Source organism: Bubalus kerabau, chromosome 5 (assembly GCF_029407905.1).
Source record: "Bubalus kerabau isolate K-KA32 ecotype Philippines breed swamp buffalo chromosome 5, PCC_UOA_SB_1v2, whole genome shotgun sequence".
Lineage (NCBI taxonomy): Eukaryota > Metazoa > Chordata > Mammalia > Artiodactyla > Bovidae > Bubalus > Bubalus kerabau.
Window position 1 is genome coordinate 74,840,389 of NC_073628.1, and position 16,020 is coordinate 74,856,408.

The window sequence follows — 16,020 nt, forward strand, 5'->3', positions numbered from 1 at the left end:
AGAATCCTTGCATCCATGGGATAAAGCCCACTTGGTCATGGTGTATGATCTTTTTAATGTGTTGTTGGATTCTGATTGCTAGAATTTTGTTAAGGATTTTTGTATCTATGTTCATCAGTGATATTGGCCTGTAGTTTTCTTTTTTGTGGCATCTTTGTCAGGTTTTGGTATTAGGGTGATGGTGGCCTCATAGAATGAGTTTGTAAGTTTACCTTCCTCTGCAATTTTCTGGAAGAGTTTGAGTAGGATAGGTGTTAGCTCTTCTCTAAATTTTTGATAGAATTCAGCTGTGAAGCCGTCTGGACCTGGGCTTTTGTTTGCTGGAAGATTTCTGATTACAGTTTCAATTTCTGTGCTTGTGATGGATCTGTTAAGATTTTCTATTTCTTCCTGGTTCAGTTTTGGAAAGTTGTACTTTTCTAAGAATTTGTCCATTTCTTCCAAGTTGTCCATTTTATTGGCATATAATTGCTGATAGTAGTCTCTTATGATCTTTTGTATTTCTTTGTTGTCTGTTGTGATCTCTCCATTTTCATTTCTAATTTTATTGATTTCTCTCTTATCCTTTCAAAGAACCAGCTTTTGGCTTTGTTGATTTTTGCTATGGTCTCTTTTGTTTCTTTTGCATTTATTTCTGCCCTAATTTTTAAGATTTCTTTCCTTCTACTAACCCTGGGGTTCTTCATTTCTTCCTTTTCTAGTTGCTTTAGGTGTAGAATTAGGTTATTTATTTGACTTTTTTCTTGTTTCTTGAGGTATGCCTGTACTGCTATGAACCTTACCCTTAGCACTGCTTTTACAGTGTCCCACAGGTTTTGGGTTGTTGTATTTTCATTTTCATTCATTTCTATGCATATTTTGATTTCTTTTTTGATTTCTTCTGTGATTTGTTGGTTATTCAGCAGCGTGTTGTTCAGCCTCCATATGTTGGAATTGTTAATAGTTTTTCTCCTGTAACTGAGATCTAGTCTTACTGCATTGTGGTCAGAAAAGATGCTTGGAATGATTTCAATTTTTTTGAATTTACCAAGGCTAGATTTATGGCCCAGGATTGATCAATCCTGGAGGAGGTTCCGTGTGCGCTTGAGAAAAAGGTGAAATTCATTGTTTTGGGGTGAAATGTCTTATAGATATCAATTAGGTCTAACTGGTCTATTGTATCATTTAAAGTTTGTGTTTCCTTGTTAATTTTCTGTTTAGTTGATCTATCCATAGGTGTGAGTGGGGTATTAAAGTCTCCCACTATTATTGTGTTATTGTTAATTTCCCCTTTCATACTTGTTAGCATTTGTCTTACATATTGCGGTGCTCTTATGTTGAGTGCATATATATTTATAATTGTTATATCTTCTTCTTGGATTGATCCTTTGATAATTAGGTAGTGTCCTTCTTTGTCTCTCTTCACAGCCTTTGTTTTAAAATCTATTTTATCTGATATGAGTATTGCTACTCCTGTTTTCTTTCAGTCTCTATTTGTGTGGAATATCTTTTTCCAGCCCTTCACTTTCAGTCTGTATGTGTCCCTTGTTTTGAGGTGGGTCTCTTGTAGACAACATATATAGGGGTCTTGTTTTTGTATCTATTCAGCCAGTCTTTGTCTTTTGGTTGGGGTATTCAACCCATTTACGTTTAAGGTAATTATTGATAAGTATGATCCTGTTGCCATTTACTTTATTGTTTTGGGTTCGAGTTTATACACCCTTTTTGTGTTTCCTGTCTAAAGAAGATCCTTTAGCATTTGTTGGAGAGCTGGTTTGGTGCTGCTGAATTCTCTCAGCTTTTGCTTGTCTGTAAAGCTTTTGATTTCTCCTTCATATCTGATTGAGATCCTTGCTGGGTACAGTAATCTGGGCTGTAGGTTATTTTCTTTCATCACTTTAAATATGTCCTGCCATTCCCTCCTGGACTGAAGAGTTTCTACCGAAAGATCAGCTGTTATCCTTATGGGAATCCCCTCAAACACAGGTATTTTTAACACAAAAGGAAGTATACATGGATGAATGCTATATATAAGTATGTCATATCCCTACATTTATATATATGTGTTTATGTGTGTGTATTTATATTATTATATATTCATAGGATGCCTTCTAATGTCTACATAGAAATATGAAGACTAAAGCAATTGGGGTCTTGAGTGAGAGGAAGACTCATTTTCAGCCACTTACTTTTTGTACTGTTTGAATTTATTGTATCATGTTCACATACTAATCTTTCAGATAAAACTAGTAACATAAATAAAAATTATATAACCACATTATAAAAAACTATACATAGTTTAAAAGAATGGGAGAAATCTATGGACAGGGACAGAAATATCTCCACAGTACATTTTCAAGGGTTGCAAGTATGTTGGGTAACAGTGCTTCCAGTTCAATATCATCAATATTGAGACTAAACAAAACAAACTTAGGTATTTATTTGTATAGATGTATAAATTTAAGTAAAAAGGTATAAATATAAACAATGCACTCATAATTGCAAACATGTTTTAAAATGCATCAGGCCATCTAGAATGGTAACTGTGTTAGCTTCTGCAGACCTGATTCAGTTGTTGAGCTGAGGTTGAGAAGATGATCTCTACATCTTTTTTAAACAAAATCTTTATTTATTTGGCCACACCAGGTCTTAGTTGTGGTACATGGGATCTTCAGTCTTGTTTCTGCCATACAGGATCTTTAGTTGAAGAATGTGAACTCTTCATTGCTGCATGTGGTACCAAACCCAGGCCCCCTGCACTGGGAGTACAAAGACTTAGCCTCTGAATTGCCAGGGAAATCCCAATCTTTATCTTTAGATTTTTTTCACAATGTGAATACATTCTGGATGACTTTTGTAATTCCATCTTTTAAATTAAAAAAAAAAGAGAGAGAGAAAAAAAAGTTAAAGTATTAGTATTAAAAACTTGTCTCATATTTTAAAATATATGTCTAAATTTCAACAGGCAAAATTAAACTTCTTTAGTAAACCATGAAGTCTTAAATTAGCCTGTTAGTAACTCCCTAACTTTTGGCCTTTATTTAGTCAATGTTTAACTTATCAGACCCAATCTTTCAAAAAGCCCAGAAATTCAAAACCTTCTTAGTTATTCATGCTCTAAAGAGCCAGGCCTATTAATTTCTCCCTTAAAAAAAAGAGATGGAAACTATTAATGTATTCTACATAGCTTCTTGGCTGAAGGGTAACTCAGCCTCCCTAGTTATGAAATGAATTTGCTTCCCATCTCCCCTTGAGGGTTATTTAGGACTCTGAAAGGAATGTGGAGTTTAGTCTTAAGCTTCATTTTATTGATAGATGAAGCTGAAGTAGAAAAATTGCTATGATTAATGGGATAGCAATTCAGATCTCTCTTCCCCTCCCCCATCCCTCTCTCTTTCTCCTTCCATCTCTTGTTAAAATCCCAGGAAACCAGATCACTGGTCTGATGGTTCACCTCTTCCAGAATGTCACATAAATTGGCCCTTACTTGAGTCTGACTTCCTTCACTTAGTATCAGTTCAGTTCAGTTCAGTCGCTCAGTCATGTCCGACTCTTTGTGACCCCATGAACCGCAGCACGCCAGGCCTCCCTGTCCATCACCAACTCCCAGAGTCCACCCAAACCCATGTCCATTGTGTCAGTGATGCCATCCAACCATCTCATCCTCTGTCGTCCCCTTCTCCTCCTGCCCTCAATCTTTCCCAGCATCAGGGTCTTTTCAAATAAGTCAGCTCTCTGCATCTTCATTTGAAATTCATGTATCAGTTAATTCTTTCCTTTTTATATCAGAGTAGTATTCTATTGTATAGATATACCACAGTTTATCTACTCACAGATGATGAGTAATTGTGTTGACTTGAGAATGCAGTGAATAAAGTCACTAAAAACATATAAATACAGGTTTTCATGTAGACTTACATTTCTATCTCTCTTGGTAAAATATCCAGGAGTGGACTTGCTGAGTCATATAGTAAGTATATGTTTAATTTTGTATAAAACTGCCAACTGTCTTCCAAAGCAACTGTAGTATTTTGCATTCCCACCAGCAATGTATAAGAATTCCAGTAGTTACACATCCTCAACAGCATTTTTCATGTTTTAAAAAACTGAAAGGAAAGGCTACCCACTCCAGTATTCTGGCCTGGAGAATTCCATGGACTGTATAGTCCATGGGGTCAAAAAGAGTCAGACATGACTGAGTAACTTTCACTTTCAATGACTAATGAGGTGAGCATCTCTTTGTTTATTTCTAACTTCATTCTTCAATTTAAAATAGTCTCAGAGAAGACTCCAGTGTACCGCTCAACATTAGGAGTGAGCCATGAGAGGGGGTTCAGCCTGACCTCAAGTGTCAACTGGGGATGCTAACTAAACAGTGTGTGTGTCTTATCCATCTTATAGCCCTAGCATCTAGCACTGGGGCTAAACACTCAATGAGCATGCCACTACAGTGGCCAAGTCACTTTGTGCTCCCCATGTGCTGTGTTGTGCTTAGTTGCCAGTTGTTTCCGACTCTTTGTAACCCCATGGACTATAGCCCTCCTAGCTCCTTTGTCCATGGGGATTCTCCAGGCAAGAATACTGGAGTGGGTTGCCATGCCCTCCTTCAGGGGATCTTCCCAACCCAGGGATCGAACTGAGGTCTCTTGCATTACAGGCAGATTCTTAACTATCTGAGCTACCTGGGAAGCCCTTGTGCTCCCTGCTTCCCTGTAAACATGCTGACTGTTGCCCATTTCACCTGATCTCCATAAAGACATGGCCTGAAGCATCTCTCATATGCTGGAGCATCTCAACTCTCCCAGCTGAGTTGTATCCATACCAAGAGTTAGTTGTGTCTGTTCTCAAATCAGCGTTATTCAAGTTGTACTTGACATTATAAATAGAAAGAAATTAAGTATTATGAAAATGGATTAAACATTGGTGAGAAAACTAATTCTTTCTTTGTAACACTAAGATAATTCTTTATCAAGAGAAAAAAACTAATTCTTTAGAAGACTTAATGAAAGCAAGTTATTAAAAGTGTAGATTAAGGGATCCCATGGCAGTCTAATGATTAAAAGTCTTTGCTTTCAATGCAAGGGGCATGGGTTCAATCCCTGGTCAGGGAACTAGGGTCCTGCATGCCCCAGGGTGCAGTCAAGAAAAAAAAAAGGAGATTAAGAAGAAGGAAAGGTAACATTAAAAGAATGAACATAATTATGAAAATCTGGAAGCTTTCTATAATCAGATTCATCACAAGTCTTCAAGTTTTTACTGCATTACAATGAAATGTTAAATCTTGGAGAGTACATTATGGGTGTGATTTATGCAGGAAAGAATGTCAACAGTGGATTCAACCCAAACAAAGGCTTTAAAATGATAAAATTCATTTATTAGTATCCAATTATAAATGTTAAATATGTTTGTGATTGAACATTTGAAAAGTAATAAAAATAAATATATCTGGGTAGTTTTACCATTCAATGATTAAACTACTGTTAGCATTTTGGAAAAATGTATTACAGTTATGACTATTTATACACTATATACTATATATAGTAATTTATTACTGTGCCAACAAAGGTCCATATAATCAAGGCTATGGTTTTTCCAGTAGTAATGTATGGATGTGAGAGTTGGACCATAAAGAAGGCTGACCATGGAAGAACTGATGCTTTTGAACTGTGGTGCTGGAGAAGACTCAGAGTCCCTTGGACTGCAAGGAGATCAAACTAGTCAATCCTAAAGGAAATCAACCCTGAATACTCATTGGAAGGAATAATGCTGAAGCTGAAGCTCTGTACTTTGGCCACCTGATGTGAAGAACTGACTCATTGAAAAAGACTCATGCTGGAAAAGATTGCGGGCAGGAGGAGAAGCAGGTGACAGAGGATGAGATGGTTGGATGGTATCACCGCTGCAATGGACATGAACTTGGGAAAATTTGAGGCGATGGTGAGGGACAGGGAAGCCTGACATGCAGCAGTCTATGGGATCAAGAACAGCCGGCACAAGCTGGCACTGAACAACAATGAACAAGATATACTGTTCACACTGTCAAAAGCTCACTAAAGTGTAACTTAAATGGCTTTATAATATTTTATCATGTCACTATATTATGACCTTCTTACTCAACCTACTGTCAGACATTTAGGAAGTTTTTATTTTTTCACATTGGCAATCAGGTTTTTTGATTTAATGGTTTTTAAAAAATATTTTGGAGTTTGTGCATTAGTCGCTCAGTTATGTCCAACTCTTTGCGACCCTACAGACAGTAGCCTTCCAGGCTTCTCTGTTTATGGAATTCTTCAGGTAAGAATATTGGAGTGGGCTGCCTTTCCCTTCTGAAGGATATCTTCCCATCCCAGGGATTGAACCCAGGTCCCCCACATGGCAAGCAGATTCTTTACCATCTGAGCCACTGCTTCTGCTAAGTCGCGTCAGTCGTGTCCGACTCTGTGCGACCACATAGACGGCAGCCCACCAGGCTCGGCCGCCCCTGGGATTCTCCAGGCAAGAACACTGGAGTGGGTTGCCATTTCCTTCTCCAATGCATCAAAGTGAAAAGTGAAAGTGAAGTCGCTCAGTCCTAGGAAAGCCCATTTTTTAGTATATTATTAAGGCATTAATAGATTCTCTATGGTGGAATTAAGAGATCAATGGAAAAGAGCTTAATTAAAGTAAGGGTTTTTTTCTGATTAAAAAATAATTCAGGTTCTTATAGGGGCTTCCCAGATATCTGTAATGATAAAGAACCCACCTACCAATAAAGGAGACGTAAGAGACGTGGGTTCCATGCCTGGTTCAGGAAGATCCCCTGGAGGAGGACATGGCAACCCACTCCAGTATTCTCTCCTGGAGAATTCTGTGGACAGAGGCACCTGGCAGGGTACAGTCTATAGGGTTGCAGAGTCAGACAGAACTGAAGCAACCCAGCACAGACACACACAGGTTCTCATAGAAAACTCAGAAAAATATAGTAAAATATGAAGACAGACAATTCAAGGATTATATTTTAATTGATTTTAATTGATATATCTTCTAATAATTTTTAAGTAATTTGAAAACATAATTATGACCATATCATGTATAAAATAATCTCATAGTTTGTTTTTCAACCTTTCTTTAAATTGTAAAAATTTTCTCCTATGATCAAATTTATTCGACAATCTTGAGAGTCCCTTGGACTGCAAGGAGATCCAACCAGTCCATCTTAAAGGAGATCAGTCCTGGGTGTTCATTGGAAGGACTGATGCTGAAGCTGAAACTCCAATACTTTGTCGAAGAGTTGACTCATTGGAAAAGACCCTGATGCTGGGAGGGATTGGGGGCAGGAGGAGAAGGGGACACAGAGGATGAGATGTCTGGATGGCATCACCGACTAGATGGACATGAGTTTGAGTGAACTCCGGGAGTTAGTGATGGACAGGGAGGCCTGGTGTGCTGTGATTCACGGGGTGGCAAGGAGTCGGACTCGACTGAGTGACTGAACTGATCTGAACTGATCTCTTTATTATATGCATATTAGTATTTTCTATGAGCATTTCATTGTTAATGTCAGTATTCTCTTAGCAATGAACATTTAGGGAGATATTTCTATTTTTTTAATTATAAATAACAATGAAGTGAACATCTTTATCAGTATCCCATTACTTTCTTAGGTGTGCTTCCTAGAGATAAATAACCAGTGAAACGCTATTCGTATTTTTACATATGTTGCCATGGTATATTCTAGAAAGAAGGGATTAATATACACTCAATGGACAGTGCATGATTACTCAGCTGTAAAATGCAAATAGTAACTGGCCTAATTATGTAGGAACTAGTCACACCTGAAAGTACTTATGCAAATGACCTAATTCCTTCATGATCCACTCCAGGTGTATGGATCTACAACTGTACTCTCTTTCATATTTTAAAAACTCACTTTATTTTGCTGTTGTGTGAAGGGTGGTTTGGAGAAAAAGGCAAATAACACAAGCTTCCTCCATAGAGGTGTTTATCATTTCAGTTAATCTATCATTATAGACTATCTTGACTAAACTGTCTTGGCTGAGGTTTAAAGGCCCCAGTGGGTCATTGTCATACACCTGTAGGATTCTCTGACTGCTTAAGTATTGATTTATCCATTTGAAATTCCTCCTCATTGATTTATTAGGCCTATTCATCTTCTGGTGGCCAGTTTCTGTCTATAAAAGGTGGCTGAAAGGACTGTTTCACTATCGTGTATTTTATAGCTCCCTGACATTCATTTACTGCCTCTCTTATTTGTCCAGTGTTAGTATTCATGCTAATGGGTGTTCTAAGTCTGGCTTTGGTCTCTGTGCATTTGGAGCCCTGCTATGCACAGCATATAAATGATAATAAAAGAAAATTATCAAACGTGCCCCAGAAGAGAGGACATTGTGAGCAATACAGTTTTCACATCCCTTAAAATGAAGGAAGAACAGGAATAGAAATGGGATCACACAGGAGAAAAATGGACTACATTCCTCAAAGGCACTTACCATAGAAAAGATTCCAAGTTGTCTTTGCTTAGATAATGGGAAATTTGGGATAAGGGATGGGGGCCAGAGGAAGAGGTTAAGATAGAGTAACCATATCCATGAACATGACAGGGATTTGCAGGAAAATCTACTCTAGTATTCTTGCCTGGAGAATTCCATGGACTGAGGAGCCTGGTGGACTACAGTTCATGGGATCCCAAAGAGTTGCACATGACTGAGCAACTAACACTTTCACTTTTATCACTAGTGGAGATAGGATCCTAAATCCTGCTTAGGTCAGAAATCAGAGCAGTTGCTTGAAAAAAGCAAATAGGAAGTTTAAGGAGTCATTATTTATATCTACTGCTCTTCAGTCTATACAGTTAGTGCCCTGAATGCAATGGAGACTCTCTTAGCTGGTTACCAGCATGAAGCAGTGAAGCCCATGCAACTTGAATTTAAACTCAGCATTTAGAAACTGTATGCAACTTTTCGCAAATGAAAAAAAAAAAAAAAAAAACTTTTCGCAAATGATTCATCCTCCCTGTTCCCAAATGTTTACATTTCTTAAATGAGAAAAAGAAAGTTGATCTTGGAACATTGAGTAAAGCACTTGATATGGGCTATAAAATCTCTGGTCACCAGTTCCTTCATGTGGAAAAAAATGTGTTGGGGTGTTTCCCCCCAGCTCAGTACCACCAAGCAAATCTTGGACACCAGCTGGAGAGCCAATGATTCAACTCAAATCTAATACTTCTTACCAGAGAGAGCATCAGATTTCGCAGGTTTTTAAAGGCTCAGATCCGTTCCCCCTCTTCTCCTTTAAAGACCAGTTGCAAAACCCAGTTTATCACTTGTGCTTCTGACCCACAGGTTATAGATGAGAGGTTCCAATGAACCCCATCCTTAGAGGATGATTAATTTGTCAGAGTGGCCCACAGAACTCAGAGAAACATTTTACTTACTAGATCACCAGTCTGTTATAAAAGGATGCAACTTGGGAACATCCAGATGGAAGAGAGGTGGAGGGCGATGTATGGGAAAGGGGGCAGAGCTTTCAAGCCCTTCACTCTCCCCACATCTCCACATGTTCACCAGCCCAGAAGCTCTCTGAATCCTGTTCTTCTGGGGTCTCAGGGAGGCTTCATTACAAAGGTGTGATTGATTAAATCATCAGCCAATGGGATTGAACTCAATCTCCAGCACCCCTCCTGTCCCTGGAGGGGGCACAGTGCTGGGAGTTGTAAACTTCTGATCACCTGGTTGGTTCCCCTAGTGACCATCCCCTCTCCTTAAGTGACCTAGGGATATTGCACTAGCCACTAGCCACCTCATTAACACAACGGAAGACATTTTAATTGTTCTTAGCATTTGGAAATCCCTACTGTTTTAGGAGCTCTGTCCCAGAAACAGGGATAAAAAGCAAATATATGCTTCTCATTGTAAATCACAAAATCACAGGCTGAATTGTGTTCCCTCTCTCCAAATTCAAATGTTGAAGTTCTAACACCTGACATTGAAGAATGTGACTGTAATTACAGATAAAGTCTTTACAGAGGTAGTATAGAGAAGAAAAGCTATGACAAACCTAGACAGCATATTAAAAAGCAGAGACATTGCTCTGCCTCTACATAGTCAAAGCTATGGTTTTTCCAGTAGTCACGTATGGATGAGAGTTGAATCATCAAAAGGACTGAGCACTAAAGAATTGATGCTTTTGAACTGTGGTGTTGGAGAAGACTCTTGGAGTCCCCTTGGACAGCAAGGAGATCAAACCAGTCCATTCTAAAGGAAATCAACCCTAAATATTCATTGGAAGTACTGATGCTGAAGCTGAAGCTCCAATACTTTGGCCAACTGATGGAAAGAGCCAACTCAATAGAAAAGACCCTGATGCTGGGAAAGACTGGAGGCAGGAGGAGAAAGGGATGATAGAGGATGAGATCATTGGATGGCATCACCAACTCAATGGACATGAGTTTGAGCAGGCTCCGGGAGATGGTGAAGGACAGGGAAGCCTGGCATTCTCCAGCCCTCAGGGTTGCAAAGAGTCGGACATGACTGAGCTACTGATCAACAATGAAAGTGTCACTGGGAGCTTCCCTGATGGTTCAGTGATAAAGAATCTGCCTTGACAATACAGGAGATGTGGGTTCCATCCCTGTGTTGGAAAGATTCCCGGAGGAGCAAATGGCAACCCATTCCAATATTCTTGCCTGGGAAATCCCACGGACAGAAGAGCCTGACGGGCTACAATCCATGGGGTTGCAAAGAGTCAGATATGACTTAAAGACTCAACAGCAACAACAAAGTTTAACTGAGGTCTTTGGGTAGGCCTCATGCAATATAACAGAAGGCAATGGCACCCCACTCCAATACTCTTGCCTGGAAAATCCCATGGACGGAGGAGCCTGGTGGGCTGTAGTCCATGGGGTCGCTAAGAGTTGGACACGACTGAGCGACTTCACTTTCACTTTTCACTTTCATGCATTGGAGAAGGAAATGGCAACCCACTCTGGTGTTCTTGCCTGGAGAATCCCAGGGATGGGGGAGCCGGGTGGGCTGCCCTCTATGGGGTCGCACAGAGTCGAACATGACTGAAGTGACTTAGCAGCATGCAATATAAATAGTGTCTTGATAAAAAGAGGAAATTAGGATGAAAACACTTGCAAAGGGAAGACTTTGTATTAAGAGAGGGAGAAAACACAGCATCTATAAGTCCTCTATACACGAGCTAGTTCCATTCCTAGACCTTGTTCGTAAATCCAATTTGTTCTTGAGTCCAGCAAAGTCAGCCTAGGTATCCAACTAACATAATCAGTTATATAACACTGTACTGTAATAGGTTTTTAATACTTCTCACACAACTAGTACATGCTGCTGCTGCTGCTAAGTCGCTTCAGTCGTGTCCGATTCTGTGTGACCCCATAGACAGTGGCTCACCAGGTCCCTCTGTCCGTGGGCTTCTCTAGGCAAGAATACTGGAGTGGGGTGCCATTTCCTCCTCCAAAATAGTACATGAGACAAATTCAAAAAATAAAGCAGACATCTTTAATTTTACAATACTTTGAAAAGCACAAAGTAGTACAGGGCAAGAGCTGGCATACAGGGGCTGGCATGGAGCAAACAGGCAAGAAGAGTTACTGCCTGGAGGAGGTGGTAGAGCTGAGGGATCATCAGCAACAGGAGACGGAGGGCAAGACGCAGCTTCACTCACTCCTGATGTTGGTGGAATGCACGTTCCCATCTTTGACAGGTTTGTATGTAGGAAGTTAAGTGTCTAAGACGAGGAGAGAGGCCTCCAAGGAAACCAACCCTGCCAACCCCTTGACCTCGACTTCTAGGGCCCAGAATTGTTTCAGCCACCCTGTCGGTGGTACTTGGCTCCTGCAGCCCTAGCAAACTAAGGCAGAGGCTGGTAGTAACACCACGGGGAGCTCCATTGGACAGGAGGCTGTCAGAGGTGATTACATGAGGTCATTGGCGTGGAGCCTGGGGGACACAACAGGGGAGTCCAGGTCACCCCCACAGCAAAGACTATTTATAGTTGTCTCCATAGCGTTTCATCAGTCTTTTGCCTTTTTGCCTTCTGGACAGCCTCAGACCTTGCCTCCCTGTTTGACTACTGCTTGAAAGGTCTGTGTACCAAAGCCACGTCTCAACACCAGTCTCCAGGCTTCTTTGTCAAAAGGGTCCTCAGTGTTTCTCTTCCTCAGCTACAGATTGCACTGACTTTCATCCACTCTTCACACCAGCCCTTTCCAGTAGAAGAGACAATAAGAATATTAGCTTATATTCCACATATTCCATTCTTTCTTCCCAGTGATTCTGGGAGCTCTGTAAGGTGAGTGCTATTATTCTCATGTTACATGTTTTTAAAAATGAGACTCAGAGAGGTTAAGTGACTTCCTAACCTCGAGGGGTCCCCATGTGATACAGCCTGTAGGATCCGGTCATCAGAGCCCTTTCCATCGCACAGCAACGCAGTCTGTAATCTAATTCACCATCTTTCATTTATTGCAATATACAAGTCACAAGCAATGCTGATGAAATTGTTCAAAAAGCTCTCTGTGATATCTGTGACAGACCTAAAAATCACAGTGCAAATGAGAACTGTGCTGTATTAAAATTCAATTGGACATTCAACTATATTGAACCTTAATGCCATTATTTGCAGAAAAGAGGAATGACGAAGTTTTCAAGATACTGATTTTGGGGGGTTATATAAATACACAAAATAGTGGCATCATAAATTTCAAATAAATTCAGATAAAAAGAACTTTTTCACTATTTACCAGTGACTGCTAATTACTTTTCTGTGTTTATTGGTTGAAAAAATATTTATTGAGCAGTTGCTATGTGCCAGTCACTGTTGTAAGTGTTGAGATTATAAGTAGTAAACAAACAGGCAAAATTGCCTCCTCTTGCGTGCTAAGTCACTTCATTCATGTCTGACAATTTGCAACCCTTTGGACAGTAGCCCACCAGGCTCCTCTGTCCATGAGATTCTCTGGTCAAGAATACTAGAGTGAGTTGCCATGCCCTTCTCCAGGGGATTTTCCCAACCCAGGGATCGAACTTGAGTCTCTTTTGTCTCCTGCATTGGCAGGCAGGTTCTTTACCACTAGCGTCACCTGGAAAGCCCCTGCCTCCTCTTCAGGAACTCATTTATTACGTTGTGTAATCAAGAGGGCTTCCCCAGTGCCTCAGCAGCAAAGAATCCACTTGCAATGCAGGAGACTCGGGTTTGAACCCTGGGTCCTTAAGATTCCCTGGAGGAGGGCACAGCAACCCACTCCAGTACGGGCTACAGTCCATAGGGTCAGAAAGAGTCAGACACAACTGAAGGGACTGAGCATGCATGCACATAATCAAGAATCCTGTGGGACTTCCCTGGCAGTCCAATGGTTAGGACTCTGAGCTTTCATTGTCAAGGGTCCAGGTTCAACCCCTGATCAGAGAACTAAAACCCCACAAGCCACATAGCATGGCCAAAAAATAAAAGAAAAATAAAAGAACCCTGCTGTAAGGGTATTTATAGTTAGCATTTTACAAAAGAGGAAATAGAAGCTTTTATTTTATTTTTATGGGAGCTTGTGTATTTTTCCCAAAGGCATCAGCTAGCGGAGAGGAAGACTTGGGATTGGAATTCTAGTCACTGGGATGCCAAAGCCCTAATTAATGCACCCAGGTTGCTCCCATCCAGAATGGTCTAACAGATAATGTCTGGTCTCAGAGTAAGTGCCAGGTCTTAGTCTTACACAAATACGCTTTCTCCAGGGCAGTGACCTGTGTCCACACTGTCCTGTCTCCATGTTGCTCTGCAGAGGGGTGTTGTTGTTTTCAGTCCTCTCCCCACCCTCCACCCCTCACCTGCTAGCTAATACCTAGAGAAATGTATGGGGAAAGATTGCAGCTGAGAGTAAAACTCAGATGTGAAGTGAGCTGACATCAATGGTGAGGACCCTCTCCAGGAGATGAGTTGGAAAATAACAAAAGGATTTCTTTGCCCTTGGGCTGTACCACCATCCAGAAGAGTCTACAGGAGCTAGGGCCCCCAAGGACAGCCCTGTGGCTATTGACCAAGTAGCCTGTGGGCCACCATTAGGCAAAAGTTTACCTATTCTTGCCCTGAAGTTGAGTAACAGTCCTTCAGCTAGATTCCCCGGACTGAGCGGGCTCTGCTAATCCTTCTTGCCTCAGGAGGCAAGACTTGCTTAATACTTCCTCTGGCTGGAATTTATATGCTGCAGAAATGGAAAAATAAGCTGAACTGAGTCTCCAAACACCTCCAAGTTCTCACAGAGGCTGGGTGTTCTGAAACCAATCCACATTCATCAGAACTTGTAGGTATATTTACTGTCAGAATTTTTTCACACAGGTTCAAGCCATGCAGGGCCTTTCTCAGAAATCTGAGTCTAAATTGTTTCTCAGAGTATCCTAAGCTATCTGGCTACCTCAGCATGCTACATAAAGGTCCAAAAGCTAGGGTGGTTGCTTGGTGAAACACTTGTGTGGCCTGGACCCAGTCTCTGGTCTTTCAGTGTTTCTCTCTTTATAAAGTCTGAAACAATACCTGCCTCATGAAGGATCACACCACAATGCTTTGAAATCATGTAGCAAGATAAATCAGACTGCATCTTGTTTTTATACCATCCAGGGACATGCTTAGTATTGTCATCCACTGCTCTAGCTATGGAAGAGCAGAACCACCCCCAGATTAGGCAAAAGCCTACTTCTGGCTCTGATCACACACCCCACACACTTACCCCCAGGTAAGGCATCCACACAGCTCCCTTTGCACCATGCTCCAGGTACTGAGGACCCCATAATTGTCCAGCCAGATGGTCTTGAGTCAATTTTCAGGACCTGCCTGAACTTCTTCCTGTGGTCCAACCTCGTGAGGTGCACTAAACCACCGAGGCATACCACCAGGGTATGCGTCCCTGGGCCCCAAGGGTGCTACTCGTGAAGGAGCTTCTGCATGGAGCTTGGAAGTAGGCTGTCCTTACCTCTACTCATTCACAGAGAGACTCTGAGCTGGGATGGGCAGAGAAAAGGGACAGGCCATAGGCTGGGAGCCAGGAACTCAGAGCAGCTCTCTCCATCTTCCCATGTTCTGGCTGGCACTCCAAGAAGCCTAAGGATGCTACACTTGGAATTGTCCTTCCAAGTTGTTCTGCAGGAATACTTGTGAAAGTGAGAGAATGGGATGTATTATTTTGAACATCTTTAAAGTTGACTGATAAACTTTTTATCATATTGATTTTTAAATATTTAGATATATGTGAGCTTCTGCTGTTACCCTTAGTCTTGGCCCAACAAGGTGGAAAGGGGTTACTACAAATCATGAAAAAAGGAAAAGCAGTGACTCTCAGACTTTACTGTGCCTAATCTGGGATTCTTGTTAAAAACCTATTTCAGGACTCCTCTGGAGGTTCGGTGGTTAGGAGTCTGCCTGCCAATGCAGGGGACACGGGTTCAATTCCTTGTCTGGGAGGGTCCCACATGCCACAGAGCCACTGAGCCCATGCACCACAACTACTGAAGCCTGAGCACCTAGAGCCTGGGCTCCACGACAAAAGTAACCATGGCAATGAGATGCCCATGGACCGCAACTAGAGAGTAGCCCCCATTTGTCGCGATTAGAGAAAGCCCATGCACAGGACAGCCAAAAATAAAATAAATATATAAGTGAAAATTAAAGTTATTCCAGGCAAAACCCTCCATGTATTTAAGTTCAGTTGGCCTGAACTGGGGACTCAGAAGGGTGCATTTTTACTAATGTCTCAAGTGGTTTTGATACAAGTGGTGCAACAGCTGCTCTCGGAGAGTAATGGAGCACCCAGGTGAAATTAATGATTTCACCGACAAAAGACACCCAAGAGAAACAACTGGAGAGTAATTCTGAAGCCTTATCTGAGCAAAGGAAAAATCTGACTTTTCGACAAAATCAGAATGAAAATATCTGAAGGAGTATCGTCCCCTACCAAGCAGTCCCCTTGGAGGTTAGGTGCTTATCCTGAGCCGGCAGCTGTTGCTCAAAATATTTTGACACTGATTTTTAAAAAAT

General features: G+C 41.1%; 1 long non-coding RNA gene across 2 annotated transcripts in view; it reads right to left on the reverse strand.

The window, feature by feature from the left end:
• Positions 1-2,208: 2,208 nt before the first annotated feature.
• LOC129653918 (uncharacterized) overlaps positions 2,209-16,020 on the reverse strand; it is a 68,757-nt gene continuing 54,945 nt past the window's right edge. For both annotated transcript variants that reach the window (XR_008715278.1, XR_008715279.1), the window contains 2 exons: positions 14,960-15,137; positions 2,209-2,845 (listed from right to left, as the gene is read on the reverse strand). This is a non-coding gene — a long non-coding RNA (uncharacterized LOC129653918). The remainder of the gene's footprint in view (positions 2,846-14,959; positions 15,138-16,020) is intronic.